Below are 22,138 nucleotides of genomic sequence, written 5' to 3' on the forward strand. Positions count from 1 at the left end.
CCTGGTTACTCATTACACCAGGTTAGACCAGGTTACTCATTACACCAGGATACACCAGGTTACTCATTACACCAGGTTACTCATTACACCAGGTTACTCATCACACCAGGTCACACCAGGTTACTCATTACACCAGGTTACTCATCACACCAGGTTACTCATTACACCAGGTTACACCAGGTTACTCATTACACCAGGTTACTCATTACACCAGGTTACACCAGGTTACTCATTACTCCAGGTTACTCATCACACCTGATTACACCAGGTTACGCCAGGTTACTCATTAAACCAGGTTACACCAGGTTACTCATTACACCAGGTTACACCAGGTTACTCATTACACCAGGTTACACCAGGTTACTCATTACACCAGGTTACTCTTTACACCAGGTTACTCATTACACCAGGTTTCACCAGGTTACTCATTAGACCAGGTTACTCATCACACCAGGTTACTCATTACACTAGGTTATACCAGGTTACTCATTACACCAGGTTACTCATTACACCAGGTTACACCAGGTTACTCATCACACCAGGTTACTCATTACACCAGGTTACACCAGGTTACACCAGGTTACTCATTACACCAGCTTACACCAGGTTACTCATTACACCAGGTTACTCATCACACCAGGTTACTCATCACACCAGGCTACTCATTACTCCAGGTTACTCATCACACCTGATTACACCAGGTTACGCCAGGTTACTCATTAAACCACGTTACACCAGGTTACTCGTTACACCAGGTTACACCAGGTTACTCATTACACCAGGTTACACCAGGTTACTTATTACACCAGGTTACTCTTTACACCAGGTTACACCAGGTTACTCATTACACCAGGTTACTCATCACACCATGTTACTCATTACACCAGGTTTCACCAGGTTACTCATTACACCAGGTTACTCATCACACCAGGTTACTCATCACACCAGGCTACTCATTACTCCAGGTTACTCATCACACCTGATTACACCAGGTTACGCCAGGTTACTCATTAAACCAGGTTACACAAGGTTACTCGTTACACCAGGTTACACCAGGTTACTCATTACACCAGGTTACACCAGGTTACTATTACACCAGGTTACTCTTTACACCAGGTTACACCAGGTTACTCATTACACCAGGTTACTCATCACACCAGTTTACTCATTACACTAGGTTACACTAGGTTACTCATTACACCAGGTTACACCAGGTTACTCATTACACCAGGTTACACCAGGTTACACCAGGTTACTCATTACACCAGCTTACACCAGGTTACTCATTACACCAGGTTACTCATCACACCAGGTTACTCATCACACCAGGCTACTCATTACTCCAGGTTACTCATCACACCTGATTACACCAGGTTACGCCAGGTTACTCATTAAACCACGTTACACCAGGTTACTCGTTACACCAGGTTACACCAGGTTACTCATTACACCAGGTTACACCAGGTTACTTATTACACCAGGTTACTCTTTACACCAGGTTACTCATTACACCAGGTTACTCATCACACCATGTTACTCATTACACCAGGTTTCACCAGGTGACTCATTACACCAGGTTACTCATCACACAGTTTACTCATTACACTAGGTTACTCATCACACCATGTTACTCATTACACCAGGTTTCACCAGGTGACTCATTACACCAGGTTACTCATCACACCAGTTTACTCATTACACTAGGTTACACCAGGTTACTCATTACACCAGGTTACTCATTACACCAGGTTACACCAGGTTACTCATCACACCAGGTTACACCAGGTTACTCATTACACCAGGTTACACCAGGTTACTCATTACACCAGGTTACTCATTACACCAGGTTACTCATTACACCAGGTTAGTCATTATACCAGGTTACTTTTTCCACCAGGTTACTCATACTCATTACACCAGGTTACTCATCACACCAGGTTACTCATCACACCAGGTTACTCATTACACCAGGTTACTCATCACATCAGGTTACTCATTACACCAGGTTACTCTTTACACCAGGTTACACCAGGTTACTCATTACACCAGGTTACACCAGTTTACTCATTACACCAGGTTACTCATTACACCAGGTTACTCATTACACCAGGTTACACCAGGTTACTCATCACACCAGGTTACTCATTACACCAGGTTACTCATCACACCAGGTTACTCATTACACCAGGTTACTCATTACACCAGGTTACTCATCACACCAGGTTACTCATTACATCAGGTTTCACCAGGTTACTCATTACACCAGGTTACTCATCACACCAGGTTACTCATTACACTAGGTTACACCAGGTTACTCATCACACCAGGTTACACCAGGTTACTCATTACACCAGGTTACACCAGGTTACTCATTACACCAGGTTACACCAGGTTACTCATTACATCAGCTTACACCAGGTTACTCATCACACCAGGTTACTCATTACACCAGGTTACACCAGGTTACTCATTACACCAGGTTACTCATTACACCAGGTTACACCAGGTTACTCATTACTCCAGGTTACTCATCACACCTGATTACACCAGGTTACGCCAGGTTACTCATTAAACCAGGTTACACCAAGTTACTCGTTACACCAGGTTACACCAGGTTACTCATTACACCAGGTTACACCAGGTTACTCATTACACCAGGTTACTCTTTACACCAGGTTACACCAGGTTACTCATTACACCAGGTTACTCATCACACCAGGTTACTCAATACACCAGGTTTCACCAGGTTACTCATTACACCAGGTTACTCATCACACCAGTTTACTCATTACACTAGGTTACACCAGGTTACTCATTACACCAGGTTACTCATCACACCAGGTTACTCATCACACCAGGTTACTCATTACACCAGGTTACACCAGGTTACTCATTACACCAGGTTACTCATCACACCAGGTTACTCATTACACCAGGTTACACCAGGTTACTCATTACACCAGGTTACTCATCACACCAGGTTACTCATCACACCAGGTTACTCATTACACCAGGTTACTCATCACACCAGGTTACTCATTACACCTGGTTTCACCAGGTTACTCATTAGACCAGGTAACTCATCACACCAGGTTACTCATTACACTAGGTTACACCAGGTTACTCATTACACCAGGTTACTCATTACACCAGGTTACACCAGGTTACTCATTACACCAGGTTACACCAGGTTACTCATTACACCAGGTTACTCAATTACACCAGGTTACTCATTATACCAGGTTACTCATTCCACCAGGTTACTCATTACACCAGGTTACTCATCACACCAGGTTACTCATCACACCAGGTTACTCATTACACCAGGTTACACCAGGTTACTCATTACACCAGGTTACTCATCACATCAGGTTACTCATTAAACCAGGTTACACCAGGTTACTCATTACACCAGGTTACACCAGGTTACTCATCACACCAGGTTACACCAGGTTACTCATTACACCAGGTTACACCAGGTTACTCATTACACCAGGTTACTCATTACACCAGGTTACTCATTACACCAGGTTAGTCATTATACCAGGTTACTTTTTCCACCAGGTTACTCATACTCATTACACCAGGTTACTCATCACACCAGGTTACTCATCACACCAGGTTACTCATTACACCAGGTTACTCATCACATCAGGTTACTCATTACACCAGGTTACACCAGGTTACTCATTACACCAGGTTACACCAGGTTACACCAGGTTACACCAGGTTACTAATTACACCAGGTTAGTCATTATACCAGGTTACTTTTTCCACCAGGTTACTCATTACACCAGGTTACTCATCACACCAGGTTACTCATCACACCAGGTTACTCATTACACCAGGTTACACCTGGTTACTCATTACACCAGGTTACTCATCACATCAGGTTACTCATTAAACCAGGTTACACCAGGTTACTCATTACACCAGGTTACACCAGGTTACTCATCACACCAGGTTACACCAGGTTACTCATTACACCAGGTTACACCAGGTTACTCATTACACCAGGTTACTCATTACACCAGGTTACTCATTACACCAGGTTAGTCATTATACCAGGTTACTTTTTCACCAGGTTACTCATACTCATTACACCAGGTTACTCATCACACCAGGTTACTCATCACACCAGGTTACTCATTACACCAGGTTACTCATCACATCAGGTTACTCATTACACCAGGTTACTCATTACACCAGGTTACACCAGGTTACTCATTACACCAGGTTACACCAGTTTACTCATTACACCAGGTTACTCATTACACCAGGTTACTCATTACACCAGGTTACACAGGTTACTCATCACACCAGGTTACACCAGGTTACTCATCACACCAGGTTACTCATTACACCAGGTTACTCATCACACCAGGTTACTCATACACCAGGTTTCACCAGGTTACTCATTACACCAGGTTACTCATCACACCAGGTTACTCATTACACTAGGTTACACCAGGTTACTCATTACACCAGGTTACTCATTACACCAGGTTACACCAGGTTACTCATCACACCAGGTTATACCAGGTTACTCATTACACCAGGTTACTCATTACACCAGGTTAGTCATTATACCAGGTTACTTTTTAGACCAGGTTACTCATTACACCAGGTTACTCATCACACCAGGTTACTCATCACACCAGGTTACTCATTACACCAGGTTACACCAGGTTACTCATTACACCAGGTTACTCATCACATCAGGTTACTCATTACACCAGGTTACACCAGGTTACTCATTACACCAGGTTACACCAGGTTACTCATCACACCAGGTTACTCATTACACCAGGTTACACCAGGTTACTCATCACACCAGGTTACTCATTACACCAGGTTACTCATCACACCAGGTTACTCATTACACCAGGTTTCACCAGGTTACTCATTAGACCAGGTAACTCATCACACCAGGTTACTCATTACACTAGGTTACACCAGGTTACTCATTACACCAGGTTACTCATTACACCAGGTTACCAGGTTACTCATTACACCAGGTTACACCAGGTTACTCATTACACCAGGTTACTAATTACACCAGGTTACTCATTATACCAGGTTACTTTCCACCAGGTTACTCATTACACCAGGTTACTCATCACACCAGGTTACTCATCACACCAGGTTACTCATTACACCAGGTTACACCAGGTTACTCATTACACCAGGTTACTCATCACATCAGGTTACTCATTAAACCAGGTTACACCAGGTTACTCATTACACCAGGTTACACCAGGTTACTCATTACACCAGGTTACTCATTACACCAGGTTACTCATTACACCAGGTTACTCATTATACCAGGTTACTTTTTACCACCAGGTTACTCATTACTCATTACACCAGGTTACTCATCACACCAGGTTACTCATCACACCAGGTTACTCATTACACCAGGTTACAGGTTACTCATCACATCAGGTTACTCATTACACCAGGTTACTCTTTACACCAGGTTACACCAGGTTACTCATTACACCAGGTTACACCAGTTTACTCATTACACCAGGTTACTCATTACACCAGGTTACTCATTACACCAGGTTACACCAGGTTACTCATCACACCAGGTTACTCATCACACCAGGTTACTCATCACACCAGGTTACTCATTACACCAGGTTACTCATTACACCAGGTTACTCATCACACCAGGTTACTCATTACACAGGTTACTCACCAGGTTACTCATTACACCAGGTTACTCATCACACCAGGTTACTCATTACATCAGCTTACACCAGGTTACTCATCACACCAGGTTACTCATTACACAGGTTACACCAGGTTACTCATTACACCAGGTTACTCATTACACCAGGTTACACCAGGTTACTCATTACACCAGGTTACATCACACCTGATTACACCAGGTTACGCCAGGTTACTCATTAAACCAGGTTACACCAGGTTACTCATTACACCAGGTTACACCAGGTTACTCATTACACCAGGTTACACCAGGTTACTCATTACACCAGGTTACTCTTTACACCAGGTTACACCAGGTTACTCATTACACCAGGTTACTCATCACACCAGGTTACTCAATACACCAGGTTTCACCAGGTTACTCATTACACCAGGTTACTCATCACACCAGTTTACTCATTACACTAGGTTACACATTACACCAGGTTACTCATTACACCAGGTTACACCAGGTTACTCATCACACCAGGTTACACCAGGTTACTCATTACACCAGGTTACTCATTACACCAGGTTACTTATACCAGGTTACTTTTTCGACCAGGTTACTCATTACACCAGGTTACTCATCACACCAGGTTACTCATCACACCAGGTTACTCATTACACCAGGTTACACCAGGTTACTCATTACACCAGGTTACTCATCACATCAGGTTACTCATTACACCAGGTTACACCAGGTTACTCATTACACCAGGTTACACCAGGTTACTCATCACACCAGGTTACTCATTACACCAGGTTACTCATCACACCAGGTTACTCATTACACCAGGTTACTCATCACACCAGGTTACTCATTACACCTGGTTTCACCAGGTTACTCATTAGACCAGGTAACTCATCACACCAGGTTACTCATTACACTAGGTTATACCAGGTTACTCATTACACCAGGTTACTCATTACACCAGGTTACACCAGGTTACTCATTACACCAGGTTACACCAGGTTACTCATTACACCAGGTTACTAATTACACCAGGTTAGTCATTATACCAGGTTACTTTTTCCACCAGGTTACTCATTACACCAGGTTACTCATCACACCAGGTTACTCATCACACCAGGTTACTCATTACACCAGGTTACACCAGGTTACTCATTACACCAGGTTACTCATCACATCAGGTTACTCATTAAACCAGGTTACACCAGGTTACTCATTACACCAGGTTACTCACCAGGTTACATTACACAGGTTACTCATTACACCAGGTTAGTCATTACACCAGGTTACTTTTTCCACCAGGTTACTCATTACTCATTACACCAGGTTACTCATCACACCAGGTTACTCATCACACCAGGTTACTCATTACACAGGTTACTCATCACATCAGGTTACTCATTACACCAGGTTACTCATCACACCAGGTTACTCATTACACCAGGTTACACCAGGTTACTCATCACACCAGGTTACACCAGGTTACTCATTACACCAGGTTACACCAGGTTACTCATTACACCAGGTTACACCAGGTTACTCATTACATCAGCTTACACCAGGTTACTCATCACACCAGGTTACTCATTACACCAGGTTACACCAGGTTACTCATTACACCAGGTTACTCATTACACCAGGTTACACCAGGTTACTCATTACTCCAGGTTACTCATCACACCTGATTACACCAGGTTACGCCAGGTTACTCATTAAACCAGGTTACTCCAGGTTACTCGTTACACCAGGTTACACCAGGTTACTCATTACACCAGGTTACACCAGGTTACTCATTACACCAGGTTACTCTTTACACCAGGTTACACCAGGTTACTCATTACACCAGGTTACTCATCACACCAGGTTACTCTACACCAGGTTTCACCAGGTTACTCATTACACCAGGTTACTCATCACACCAGGTTACTCATTACACCAGGTTACTCATTACACCAGGTTACTCATCACACCAGGTTACTCATCACACCAGGTTACTCATTACACCAGGTTACCAGGTTACTCATTACACCAGGTTACTCATCACACCAGGTTACTCATTACACCAGGTTACACCAGGTTACTCATTACACCAGGTTACACCAGGTTACTCATTACACCAGGTTACTCATTACACCAGGTTACTCATTACACCAGGTTACTCACACCAGGTTACTCATTACACCAGGTTTCACCAGGTTACTCATTACACCAGGTAACTCATCACACCAGGTTACTCATTACACTAGGTTACACCAGGTTACTCATTACACCAGGTTACTCATTACACCAGGTTACACCAGGTTACTCATTACACCAGGTTACACCAGGTTACTCATTACACCAGGTTACTAATTACACCAGGTTAGTCATTATACCAGGTTACTTTTTCCACCAGGTTACTCATTACACCAGGTTACTCATCACACCAGGTTACTCATCACACCAGGTTACTCATTACACCAGGTTACACCAGGTTACTCATTACACCAGGTTACTCATCACATCAGGTTACTCATTAAACCAGGTTACACCAGGTTACTCATTACACCAGGTTACACCAGGTTACTCATCACACCAGGTTACACCAGGTTACTCATTACACCAGGTTACACCAGGTTACTCATTACACCAGGTTACTCATTACACCAGGTTACTCATTACACCAGGTTAGTCATTATACCAGGTTACTTTTTCCACCAGGTTACTCATACTCATTACACCAGGTTACTCATCACACCAGGTTACTCATCACACCAGGTTACTCATTACACCAGGTTACTCATCACATCAGGTTACTCATTACACCAGGTTACTCATTACACCAGGTTACACCAGGTTACTCATTACACCAGGTTACACCAGTTTACTCATTACACCAGGTTACTCATTACACCAGGTTACTCATTACACCAGGTTACACCAGGTTACTCATCACACCAGGTTACACCAGGTTACTCATCACACCAGGTTACTCATTACACCAGGTTACTCATCACACCAGGTTACTCATCCAGGTTTCACCAGGTTACTCATTACACCAGGTTACTCATCACACCAGGTTACTCATTACACTAGGTTACACCAGGTTACTCATTACACCAGGTTACTCATTACACCAGGTTACACCAGGTTACTCATCACAGGTTATACCAGGTTACTCATTACACCAGGTTACTCATTACACCAGGTTAGTCATTATACCAGGTTACTCATTACACCAGGTTACTCATTACACCAGGTTACTCATCACACCAGGTTACTCATCACACCAGGTTACTCATTACACCAGGTTACACCAGGTTACTCATTACACCAGGTTACTCATCACATCAGGTTACTCATTACACCAGGTTACACCAGGTTACTCATTACACCAGGTTACACCAGGTTACTCATCACACCAGGTTACTCATTACACCAGGTTACTCACACCAGGTTACTCATCACACCAGGTTACTCATTACACCAGGTTACTCATCACACCAGGTTACTCATTACACCAGGTTTCACCAGGTTACTCATTACACCAGGTTACTCATCACACCAGGTTACTCATTACACCAGGTTACACCAGGTTACTCATTACACCAGGTTACTCATTACACCAGGTTACACCAGGTTACTCATTACACCAGGTTACACCAGGTTACTCATTACACCAGGTTACTCATTACACCAGGTTAGTCATTATACCAGGTTACTTTTTCCACCAGGTTACTCATTACACCAGGTTACTCATCACCCAGGTTACTCATCACACCAGGTTACTCATTACACCAGGTTACACCAGGTTACTCATTACACCAGGTTACACATCAGGTTACTCATTAAACCAGGTTACACCAGGTTACTCATTACACCAGGTTACACCAGGTTACTCATTACACCAGGTTACTCATTACACCAGGTTACTCATTACACCAGGTTAGTCATTATACCAGGTTACTTTTTCCACCAGGTTACTCATACTCATTACACCAGGTTACTCATCACACCAGGTTACTCATCACACCAGGTTACTCATTACACCAGGTTACTCATCACATCAGGTTACTCATTACACCAGGTTACTCTTTACACCAGGTTACACCAGGTTACTCATTACACCAGGTTACACCAGTTTACTCATTACACCAGGTTACTCATTACACCAGGTTACTCATTACACCAGGTTACACCAGGTTACTCATCACACCAGGTTACTCATCACACCAGGTTACTCATCACACCAGGTTACTCATTACACCAGGTTACTCATTACACCAGGTTACTCATCACACCAGGTTACTCATTACATCAGGTTTCACCAGGTTACTCATTACACCAGGTTACTCATCACACCAGGTTACTCATTACATCAGCTTACACCAGGTTACTCATCACACCAGGTTACTCATTACACCAGGTTACACCAGGTTACTCATTACACCAGGTTACTCATTACACCAGGTTACACCAGGTTACTCATTACACCAGGTTACTCATCACACCTGATTACACCAGGTTACGCCAGGTTACTCATTAAACCAGGTTACACCAGGTTACTCATTACACCAGGTTACACCAGGTTACTCATTACACCAGGTTACACCAGGTTACTCATTACACCAGGTTACTCTTTACACCAGGTTACACCAGGTTACTCATTACACCAGGTTACTCATCACACCAGGTTACTCAATACACCAGGTTTCACCAGGTTACTCATTACACCAGGTTACTCATCACACCAGTTACTCATTACACTAGGTTACACCAGGTTACTCATTACACCAGGTTACTCATTACACCAGGTTACACCAGGTTACTCATCACACCAGGTTATACCAGGTTACTCATTACACCAGGTTACTCATTACACCAGGTTAGTCATTATACCAGGTTACTCATTACACCAGGTTACTCATTACACCAGGTTACTCATCACACCAGGTTACTCATCACACCAGGTTACTCATTACACCAGGTTACACCAGGTTACTCATTACACCAGGTTACTCATCACATCAGGTTACTCATTACACCAGGTTACACCAGGTTACTCATTACACCAGGTTACACCAGGTTACTCATCACACCAGGTTACTCATTACACCAGGTTACACCAGGTTACTCATCACACCAGGTTACTCATTACACCAGGTTACTCATCACACCAGGTTACTCATTACACCAGGTTTCACCAGGTTACTCATTAGACCAGGTAACTCATCACACCAGGTTACTCATTACACTAGGTTACACCAGGTTACTCATTACACCAGGTTACTCATTACACCAGGTTACACCAGGTTACTCATTACACCAGGTTACACCAGGTTACTCATTACACCAGGTTACTAATTACACCAGGTTAGCATTATACCAGGTTACTTTTTCCACCAGGTTACTCATTACACCAGGTTACTCATCACACCAGGTTACTCATCACACCAGGTTACTCATTACACCAGGTTACACCAGGTTACTCATTACACCAGGTTACTCATCACACCAGGTTACTCATTACACCAGGTTACACCAGGTTACTCATTACACCAGGTTACTCATTACACCAGGTTACTCATTACACCAGGTTACTCATTACACCAGGTTACATTATACCAGGTTACTTTTTCCACCAGGTTACTCATACTCATTACACCAGGTTACTCATCATTACACCAGGTTACTCATCACACCAGGTTACTCATTACACCAGGTTACTCATCACAGGTTACTCATTACACCAGGTTACTCTTTACACCAGGTTACACCAGGTTACTCATTACACCAGGTTACACCAGTTTACTCATTACACCAGGTTACTCATTACACCAGGTTACTCATTACACCAGGTTACACACCAGGTTACTCATCACACCAGGTTACTCATTACACCAGGTTACTCATTACACCAGGTTACTCATCACACCAGGTTACTCATTACACCAGGTTTCACCAGGTTACTCATCACACCAGGTTACACCAGGTTACTCATCACACCAGGTTACACCAGGTTACTCATTACACCAGGTTACACCAGGTTACTCATTACACCAGGTTACACCAGGTTACTCATTACACAGCTTACACCAGGTTACTCATCACACCAGGTTACTCATTACACCAGGTTACACCAGGTTACTCATTACACCAGGTTACTCATTACACCAGGTTACACCAGGTTACTCATTACCCAGGTTACTCATCACACCTGATTACACCAGGTTACGCCAGGTTACTCATTAAACCAGGTTACACCAGGTTACTCACACCAGGTTACACCAGGTTACTCATTACACCAGGTTACACCAGGTTACTCATTACACCCGGTTACTCTTTACACCAGGTTAAACCAGGTTACTCATTACACCAGGTTACTCATCACACCAGGTTACTCATTACACCAGGTTTCACCAGGTTACTCATTACACCAGGTTACTCATCACACCAGTTTACTCATTACACTAGGTTACACCAGGTTACTCATTACACCAGGTTACTCATTACACCAGGTTACACCAGGTTACTCATCACACCAGGTTATACCAGGTTACTCATTACACCAGGTTACTCATTACACCAGGTTAGTCATTATACCAGGTTACTTTTTCCACCAGGTTACTCATTACACCAGGTTACTCATCACACCAGGTTACTCATCACACCAGGTTACTCATTACACCAGGTTACACCAGGTTACTCATTACACCAGGTTACTCATCACATCAGGTTACTCATTACACCAGGTTACTCATCACACCAGGTTACTCATTACACCAGGTTACACCAGGTTACTCATTACACCAGGTTACTCATCACACCAGGTTACTCATCACACCAGGTTACTCATTACACCAGGTTACTCATCACACCAGGTTACTCATTACACCTGGTTTCACCAGGTTACTCATTAGACCAGGTAACTCATCACACCAGGTTACTCATTACACTAGGTTACACCAGGTTACTCATTACACCAGGTTACTCATTACACCAGGTTACACCAGGTTACTCATTACACCAGGTTACACCAGGTTACTCATTACACCAGGTTACTAATTACACCAGGTTAGTCATTATACCAGGTTACTTTTTCCACCAGGTTACTCATTACACCAGGTTACTCATCACACCAGGTTACTCATCACACCAGGTTACTCATTACACCAGGTTACACCAGGTTACTCATTACACCAGGTTACTCATCACATCAGGTTACTCATTAAACCAGGTTACACCAGGTTACTCATTACACCAGGTTACACCAGGTTACTCATTACACCAGGTTACACCAGGTTACTCATCACACCAGGTTACTCATTACACCAGGTTACTCATCACACCAGGTTACTCATTACACCAGGTTACTCATTACACCAGGTTACTCATCACACCAGGTTACTCATTACACCAGGTTACCAGGTTACTCATTACACCAGGTTACTCATCACACCAGGTTACTCATTACACCAGGTTACACCAGGTTACTCATTACACCAGGTTACTCATCACACCAGGTTACACCAGGTTACTCATTACACCAGGTTACACCAGGTTACTCATTACACCAGGTTACACCAGGTTACTCATCACACCAGGTTACTCATCACACCAGGTTACTCATCACACCAGGTTACTCATTACACCAGGTTACTCATCACACCAGGTTACTCATTACACCAGGTTACACCAGGTTACTCATTACACCAGGTTACTCATCACACCAGGTTACACCAGGTTACTCATCACACCAGGTTACACCAGGTTACTCATCACACACAGGTTACTCATCACACCAGGTCACACCAGGTTACTCATTACACCAGGTTACTCATCACACCAGGTTACTCATCACACCAGGTTACTCATTACACCAGGTTACACCAGGTTACTCATTACACCAGGTTACTCATCACATCAGGTTACTCATTAAACCAGGTTACACCAGGTTACTCATTACACCAGGTTACACCAGGTTACTCATCACACCAGGTTACACCAGGTTACTCATTACACCAGGTTACACCAGGTTACTCATTACACCAGGTTACTCATTACACCAGGTTACTCATTACACCAGGTTAGTCATTATACCAGGTTACTTTTTCCACCAGGTTACTCATCTCATTACACCAGGTTACTCATCACACCAGGTTACTCATCACACCAGGTTACTCATTACACCAGGTTACTCATCACATCAGGTTACTCATTACACCAGGTTACTCATTACACCAGGTTACACCAGGTTACTCATTACACCAGGTTACACCAGGTTACTCATTACACCAGGTTACTCATTACACCAGGTTACTCATTACACCAGGTTACACCAGGTTACTCATCACACCAGGTTACTCATTACACCAGGTTACTCATCACACCAGGTTACTCATTACACCAGGTTACTCATTACACCAGGTTACTCATCACACCAGGTTACTCATTACATCAGGTTTCACCAGGTTACTCATTACACCAGGTTACTCATCACACCAGGTTACTCATTACACAGCTTACACCAGGTTACTCATCACACCAGGTTACTCATCACACCAGGTTACTCATTACACCAGGTTACACCAGGTTACTCATTACACCAGGTTACTCATCACATCAGGTTACTCATTACACCAGGTTACACCAGGTTACATTACACCAGGTTACACCAGGTTACTCATCACACCAGGTTACACCAGGTTACTCATTACACCAGGTTACACCAGGTTACTCATTACACCAGGTTACTCATTACACCAGGTTACTCATTACACCAGGTTAGTCATTATACCAGGTTACTTTTTCCACCAGGTTACTCATACTATTACACCAGGTTACTCATCACACCAGGTTACTCATCACACCAGGTTACTCATTACACCAGGTTACTCATCACACCAGGTTACTCATTACACCAGGTTACTCATTACACCAGGTTACACCAGGTTACTCATTACACCAGGTTACACCAGGTTACTCATTACACCAGGTTACTCATTACACCAGGTTACTCATTACACCAGGTTACACCAGGTTACTCATCACACCAGGTTACTCATTACACCAGGTTACTCATCACACCAGGTTACTCATTACACCAGGTTACTCATTACACCAGGTTACTCATCACACCAGGTTACTCATTACACCAGGTTTCACCAGGTTACTCATTACACCAGGTTACTCATCACACCAGGTTACTCATTACATCAGCTTACACCAGGTTACTCATCACACCAGGTTACTCATTACACCAGGTTACACCAGGTTACTCATTACACCAGGTTACTCATTACACCAGGTTACACCAGGTTACTCATTACACCAGGTTACACCAGGTTACTCATTACACCAGGTTACTCATTACACCAGGTTAAACCAGGTTACTCATTACACCAGGTTACTCATCACACCAGGTTACTCATTACACCAGGTTACTAATTACACCAGGTTAGTCATTATACCAGGTTACTTTTTCCACCAGGTTACTCATTACACCAGGTTACTCATCACACCAGGTTACTCATCACACCAGGTTACTCATTACACCAGGTTACACCAGGTTACTCATTACACCAGGTTACTCATCACATCAGGTTACTCATTAAACCAGGTTACACCAGGTTACTCATTACACCAGGTTACACCAGGTTACTCATCACACCAGGTTACACCAGGTTACTCATTACACCAGGTTACACCAGGTTACTCATTACACCAGGTTACTCATTACACCAGGTTACTCATTACACCAGGTTAGTCATTATACCAGGTTACTTTTTCCACCAGGTTACTCATACTCATTACACCAGGTTACTCATCACACCAGGTTACTCATCACACCAGGTTACTCATTACACCAGGTTACTCATCACATCAGGTTACTCATTACACCAGGTTACTCTTTACACCAGGTTACACCAGGTTACTCATTACACCAGGTTACACCAGTTTACTCATTACACCAGGTTACTCATTACACCAGGTTACTCATTACACCAGGTTACACCAGGTTACTCATCACACCAGGTTACTCATTACACCAGGTTACTCATCACACCAGGTTACTCATTACACCAGGTTACTCATTACACCAGGTTACTCATCACACCAGGTTACTCATTACATCAGGTTTCACCAGGTTACTCATTACACCAGGTTACTCATCACACCAGGTTACTCATTACACAGCTTACACCAGGTTACTCATCACACCAGGTTACTCATTACACCAGGTTACACCAGGTTACTCATTACACCAGGTTACACCAGGTTACTCATTACACCAGGTTACTCATCACACCAGGTTACTCAGATTACACCAGGTTACTCCAGGTTACTCATTAAACCAGGTTACACCAGGTTACTCATTACACCAGGTTACACCAGGTTACTCATTACACCAGGTTACACCAGGTTACTCATTACACCAGGTTACTCTTTACACCAGGTTACACCAGGTTACTCATTACACCAGGTTACTCATCACACCAGGTTACTCATTACACCAGGTTACACCAGGTTACTCATCACACCAGTTTACTCATTACACCAGGTTACACCAGGTTACTCATTACACCAGGTTACTCATTACACCAGGTTACACCAGGTTACTCATCACACCAGGTTATACCAGGTTACTCATTACACCAGGTTACTCATTACACCAGGTTAGTCATTATACCAGGTTACTTTTTCGACCAGGTTACTCATTACACCAGGTTACTCATCACACCAGGTTACTCATCACACCAGGTTACTCATTACACCAGGTTACACCAGGTTACTCATTACACCAGGTTACTCATCACATCAGGTTACTCATTACACCAGGTTACACCAGGTTACTCATTACACCAGGTTACACCAGGTTACTCATCACACCAGGTTACTCATTACACCAGGTTACACCAGGTTACTCATCACACCAGGTTACACCAGGTTACTCATCACACCAGGTTACTCATTACACCAGGTTACTCATCACACCAGGTTACTCATTACACCAGGTTTCACCAGGTTACTCATTAGACCAGGTAACTCATCACACCAGGTTACTCATTACACTAGGTTACACCAGGTTACTCATTACACCAGGTTACTCATTACACCAGGTTACACCAGGTTACTCATTACACCAGGTTACACCAGGTTACTCATTACACCAGGTTACTAATTACACCAGGTTAGTCATTATACCAGGTTACTTTTTCCACCAGGTTACTCATTACACCAGGTTACTCATCACACCAGGTTACTCATCACACCAGGTTACTCATTACACCAGGTTACACCAGGTTACTCATTACACCAGGTTACTCATCACACCAGGTTACTCATTACACCAGGTTACACCAGGTTACTCATTACACCAGGTTACTCATCACATCAGGTTACTCATTAAACCAGGTTACACCAGGTTACTCATTACACCAGGTTACACCAGGTTACTCATCACACCAGGTTACACCAGGTTACTCATTACACCAGGTTACACCAGGTTACTCATTACACCAGGTTAGTCATTACACCAGGTTACTCATTACACCAGGTTAGTCATTATACCAGGTTACTTTTTCCACCAGGTTACTCATACTCATTACACCAGGTTACTCATCACACCAGGTTACTCATCACACCAGGTTACTCATTACACCAGGTTACTCATCACATCAGGTTACTCATTACACCAGGTTACTCTTTACACCAGGTTACACCAGGTTACTCATTACACCAGGTTACACCAGTTTACTCATTACACCAGGTTACTCATTACACCAGGTTACTCATTACACCAGGTTACACCAGGTTACTCATCACACCAGGTTACTCATTACACCAGGTTACACCAGGTTACTCATTACACCAGGTTACTCATTACACCAGGTTACTCATCACACCAGGTTACTCATTACATCAGGTTTCACCAGGTTACTCATTACACCAGGTTACTCATCACACCAGGTTACTCATTACACCAGGTTACACCAGGTTACTCATCACACCAGGTTACACCAGGTTACTCATTACACCAGGTTACACCAGGTTACTCATTACACCAGGTTACACCAGGTTACTCATTACATCAGCTTACACCAGGTTACTCATCACACCAGGTTACTCATTACACCAGGTTACACCAGGTTACTCATTACACCAGGTTACTCATTACACCAGGTTACACCAGGTTACTCATTACTCCAGGTTACTCATCACACCTGGTTACACCAGGTTACGCCAGGTTACTCATTAAACCAGGTTACACCAGGTTACTCACACCAGGTTACACCAGGTTACTCATTACACCAGGTTACTAATTACACCAGGTTAGTCATTATACCAGGTTACTTTTTCCACCAGGTTACTCATTACACCAGGTTACTCATCACACCAGGTTACTCATCACACCAGGTTACTCATTACACCAGGTTACACCAGGTTACTCATTACACCAGGTTACTCATCACATCAGGTTACTCATTAAACCAGGTTACACCAGGTTACTCATTACACCAGGTTACACCAGGTTACTCATTACACCAGGTTACACCAGGTTACTCATCACACCAGGTTACTCATTACACCAGGTTACTCATCACACCAGGTTACTCATTACACCAGGTTACTCATTACACCAGGTTACTCATCACACCAGGTTACTCATTACAGCAGGTTACACCAGGTTACTCATCACACCAGGTTACACCAGGTTACTCATTACACCAGGTTACACCAGGTTACTCATTACACCAGGTTACACCAGGTTACTCATTACACCAGCTTACACCAGGTTACTCATCACACCAGGTTACTCATCACACCAGGTTACTCATTACACCAGGTTACTCATCACACCAGGTTACTCATTACACCAGGTTACACCAGGTTACTCATTACACCAGGTTACTCATCACACCAGGTTACACCAGGTTACTCATCACACCAGGTTACACCAAGTTACTCATCACTCATTACACTCAGGTTACTCATCACACCAGGTCACACCAGGTTACTCATTACACCAGGTTACTCATTACACAAGGTTACACCAGGTTACTCATTACACCAGGTTACTCATCACACCAGGTTACACCAGGTTACTCATCACACCAGGTTACACCAGTTTACTCATTACACCAGGTTACACCAGGTTACTCTTTACACCAGGTTACTCTTTACACCAGTTTACTCATTACACTGGGTTACACATTACACCAGGTTACTCATCACACCAGGTTACACCAGGTTACTCATTACACCAGGTTACACCAGGTTACTCATTTCACCAGGTTACTCATTACACCATGTTACTCATATCACACCAGGTTACTCATCACACCAGGTTACACCAGGTTACTCATTACACCAGGTTACTCATCACACCAGGTCACACCAGGTTACTCATTACACCAGGTTACTCATCACACCAGGTTACTCATCACACCAGGTTACTCATCACACCAGGTTACACCAGGTTACTCATCACACCAGGTTACACCAGGTTACTCATTACACCAGGTTACTCATCACACCAGGTTACTCTTTACACCAGGTTTCACCAGGTTACTCATTAGACCAGGTAACTCATCACACCAGGTTACTCATTACTCTAGGTTACACCAGGTTACTCATTACACCAGGTTACTCATTACACCAGGTTACACCAGGTTACTCATTACACCAGGTTACACCAGGTTACTCATTACACCAGGTTACTAATTACACCAGGTTAGTCATTATACCAGGTTACTTTTTCCACCAGGTTACTCATTACACCAGGTTACTCATCACACCAGGTTACTCATCACACCAGGTTACTCATTACACCAGGTTACACCAGGTTACTCATTACACCAGGTTACTCATCACATCAGGTTACTCATTAAACCAGGTTACACCAGGTTACTCATTACACCAGGTTACACCAGGTTACTCATTACACCAGGTTACACCAGGTTACTCATCACACCAGGTTACTCATTACACCAGGTTACTCATCACACCAGGTTACTCATTACACCAGGTTACTCATTACACCAGGTTACTCATCACACCAGGTTACTCATTACACTAGGTTACACCAGGTTACTCATTACAGCAGGTTACACCAGGTTACTCATCACACCAGGTTACACCAGGTTACTCATTACACCAGGTTACACCAGGTTACTCATTACACCAGGTTACACCAGGTTACTCATTACACCAGCTTACACCAGGTTACTCATCACACCAGGTTACTCATCACACCAGGTTACTCATCACACCAGGTTACTCATTACACCAGGTTACTCATCACACCAGGTTACTCATTACACCAGGTTACACCAGGTTACTCATTACACCAGGTTACTCATCACACCAGGTTACACCAGGTTACTCATCACACCAGGTTACACCAAGTTACTCATCACTCATTACACTCAGGTTACTCATCACACCAGGTCACACCAGGTTACTCATTACACCAGGTTACTCATTACACCAGGTTACACCAGGTTACTCATTACACCAGGTTACTCATCACACCAGGTTACACCAGGTTACTCATCACACCAGGTTACACCAGGTTACTCATTACACCAGGTTACTCTTTACACCAGTTTACTCATTACACTGGGTTACACATTACACCAGGTTACTCATCACACCAGGTTACACCAGGTTACTCATTACACCAGGTTACACCAGGTTACTCATTTCACCAGGTTACTCATTACACCATGTTACTCATATCACACCAGGTTACTCATCACACCAGGTTACACCAGGTTACTCATTACACCAGGTTACTCATCACACCAGGTCACACCAGGTTACTCATTACACCAGGTTACTCATCACACCAGGTTACTCACATCACACCAGGTTACTCATCACACCAGGTTACACCAGGTTACTCATCACACCAGGTTACACCAGGTTACTCATTACACCAGGTTACTCATCACACCAGGTTACACCAGGTTACTCATCACACCAGGTTACACCAGGTTACTCATTACACCAGGTTACTCATCACACCAAGTTACACCAGGTTACTCATCACACCAGGTTACACCAGGTTACTCATTACACCAGGTTACTCATTACACCAGGTTACTCACATCACACCAGGTTACACCAGGTTACACCAGGTTACACCAGGTTACTCATTACACCAGGTTACTCACATCACACCAGGTTACACCAGGTTACACCAGGTTACTCATTACACCAGGTTACTCATTACACCAGGTTACTCACATCACACCAGGTTACACCAGGTTACACCAGGTTACTCATTACACCAGGTTACTCACATCACACCAGGTTACACCAGGTTACACCAGGTTACTCATTACACCAGGTTACTCATTACACCAGGTTACTCATCACACCAGGTTACACCAGGTTACTCATTACACCAGCGTGGTTCCATAGACCTCCATTTCACCAGGTTACTCATTACACCAGGTTACTCACATCACACCAGGTTACACCAGGTTACACCAGGTTACTCATTACACAAGGTTACTCATCACACCAGGTTACACCAGTTTACTCATTACACCAGGTTACACCAGGTTACTCATTACACCAGGTTACTCTTTACACCAGTTTACTCATTACACTGGGTTACACATTACACCAGGTTACTCATCACACCAGGTTACACCAGGTTACTCATTACACCAGGTTACACCAGGTTACTCATTTCACCAGGTTACTCATTACACCATGTTACTCATTTCACACCAGGTTACTCATCACACCAGGTTACACCAGGTTACTCATTACACCAGGTTACTCATCACACCAGGTTACTCATTACACCAGGTTACTCATCACACCAGGTTACTCACATCACACCAGGTTACTCATCACACCAGGTTACACCAGGTTACTCATTACACCAGGTTACTCATTACACCATGTTACTCATCACACCAGGTTACACCAGGTTACTCATCACACCAGGTTACACCAGGTTACTCATTACACCAGGTTACTCATCACACCAAGTTACACCAGGTTACTCATCACACCAGGTTACACCAGGTTACTCATTACACCAGGTTACTCATTACACCAGGTTACTCACATCACACCAGGTTACACCAGGTTACACCAGGTTACACCAGGTTACTCATTACACCAGGTTACTCACATCACACCAGGTTACACCAGGTTACACCAGGTTACACCAGGTTACTCATTACACCAGGTTACTCACATCACACCAGGTTACACCAGGTTACACCAGGTTACACCAGGTTACTCATTACACCGGGTTACTCACATCACACCAGGTTACACCAGGTTACACCAGGTTACTCATTACACCAGGTTACTCATTACACCAGGTTACTCATCACACCAGGTTACACCAGGTTACTCATTACACCAGCGTGGTTCCATAGACCTCCATTTCACCAGGTTACTCATTACACCAGGTTACTCACATCACACCAGGTTACACCA

The 22,138-nt window shown here is 43.6% G+C and overlaps 1 protein-coding gene across 1 annotated transcript in view; it reads left to right on the forward strand.

Annotated features, from left to right (window-relative positions):
* The window catches only part of LOC112236738 (piezo-type mechanosensitive ion channel component 2-like), a 207,640-nt gene that overhangs the window by 119,903 nt on the left and 65,599 nt on the right, over positions 1-22,138 (forward strand).

This window comes from Oncorhynchus tshawytscha, linkage group LG10 (assembly GCF_018296145.1).
Source record: "Oncorhynchus tshawytscha isolate Ot180627B linkage group LG10, Otsh_v2.0, whole genome shotgun sequence".
NCBI classification, from domain to species: domain Eukaryota; kingdom Metazoa; phylum Chordata; class Actinopteri; order Salmoniformes; family Salmonidae; genus Oncorhynchus; species Oncorhynchus tshawytscha.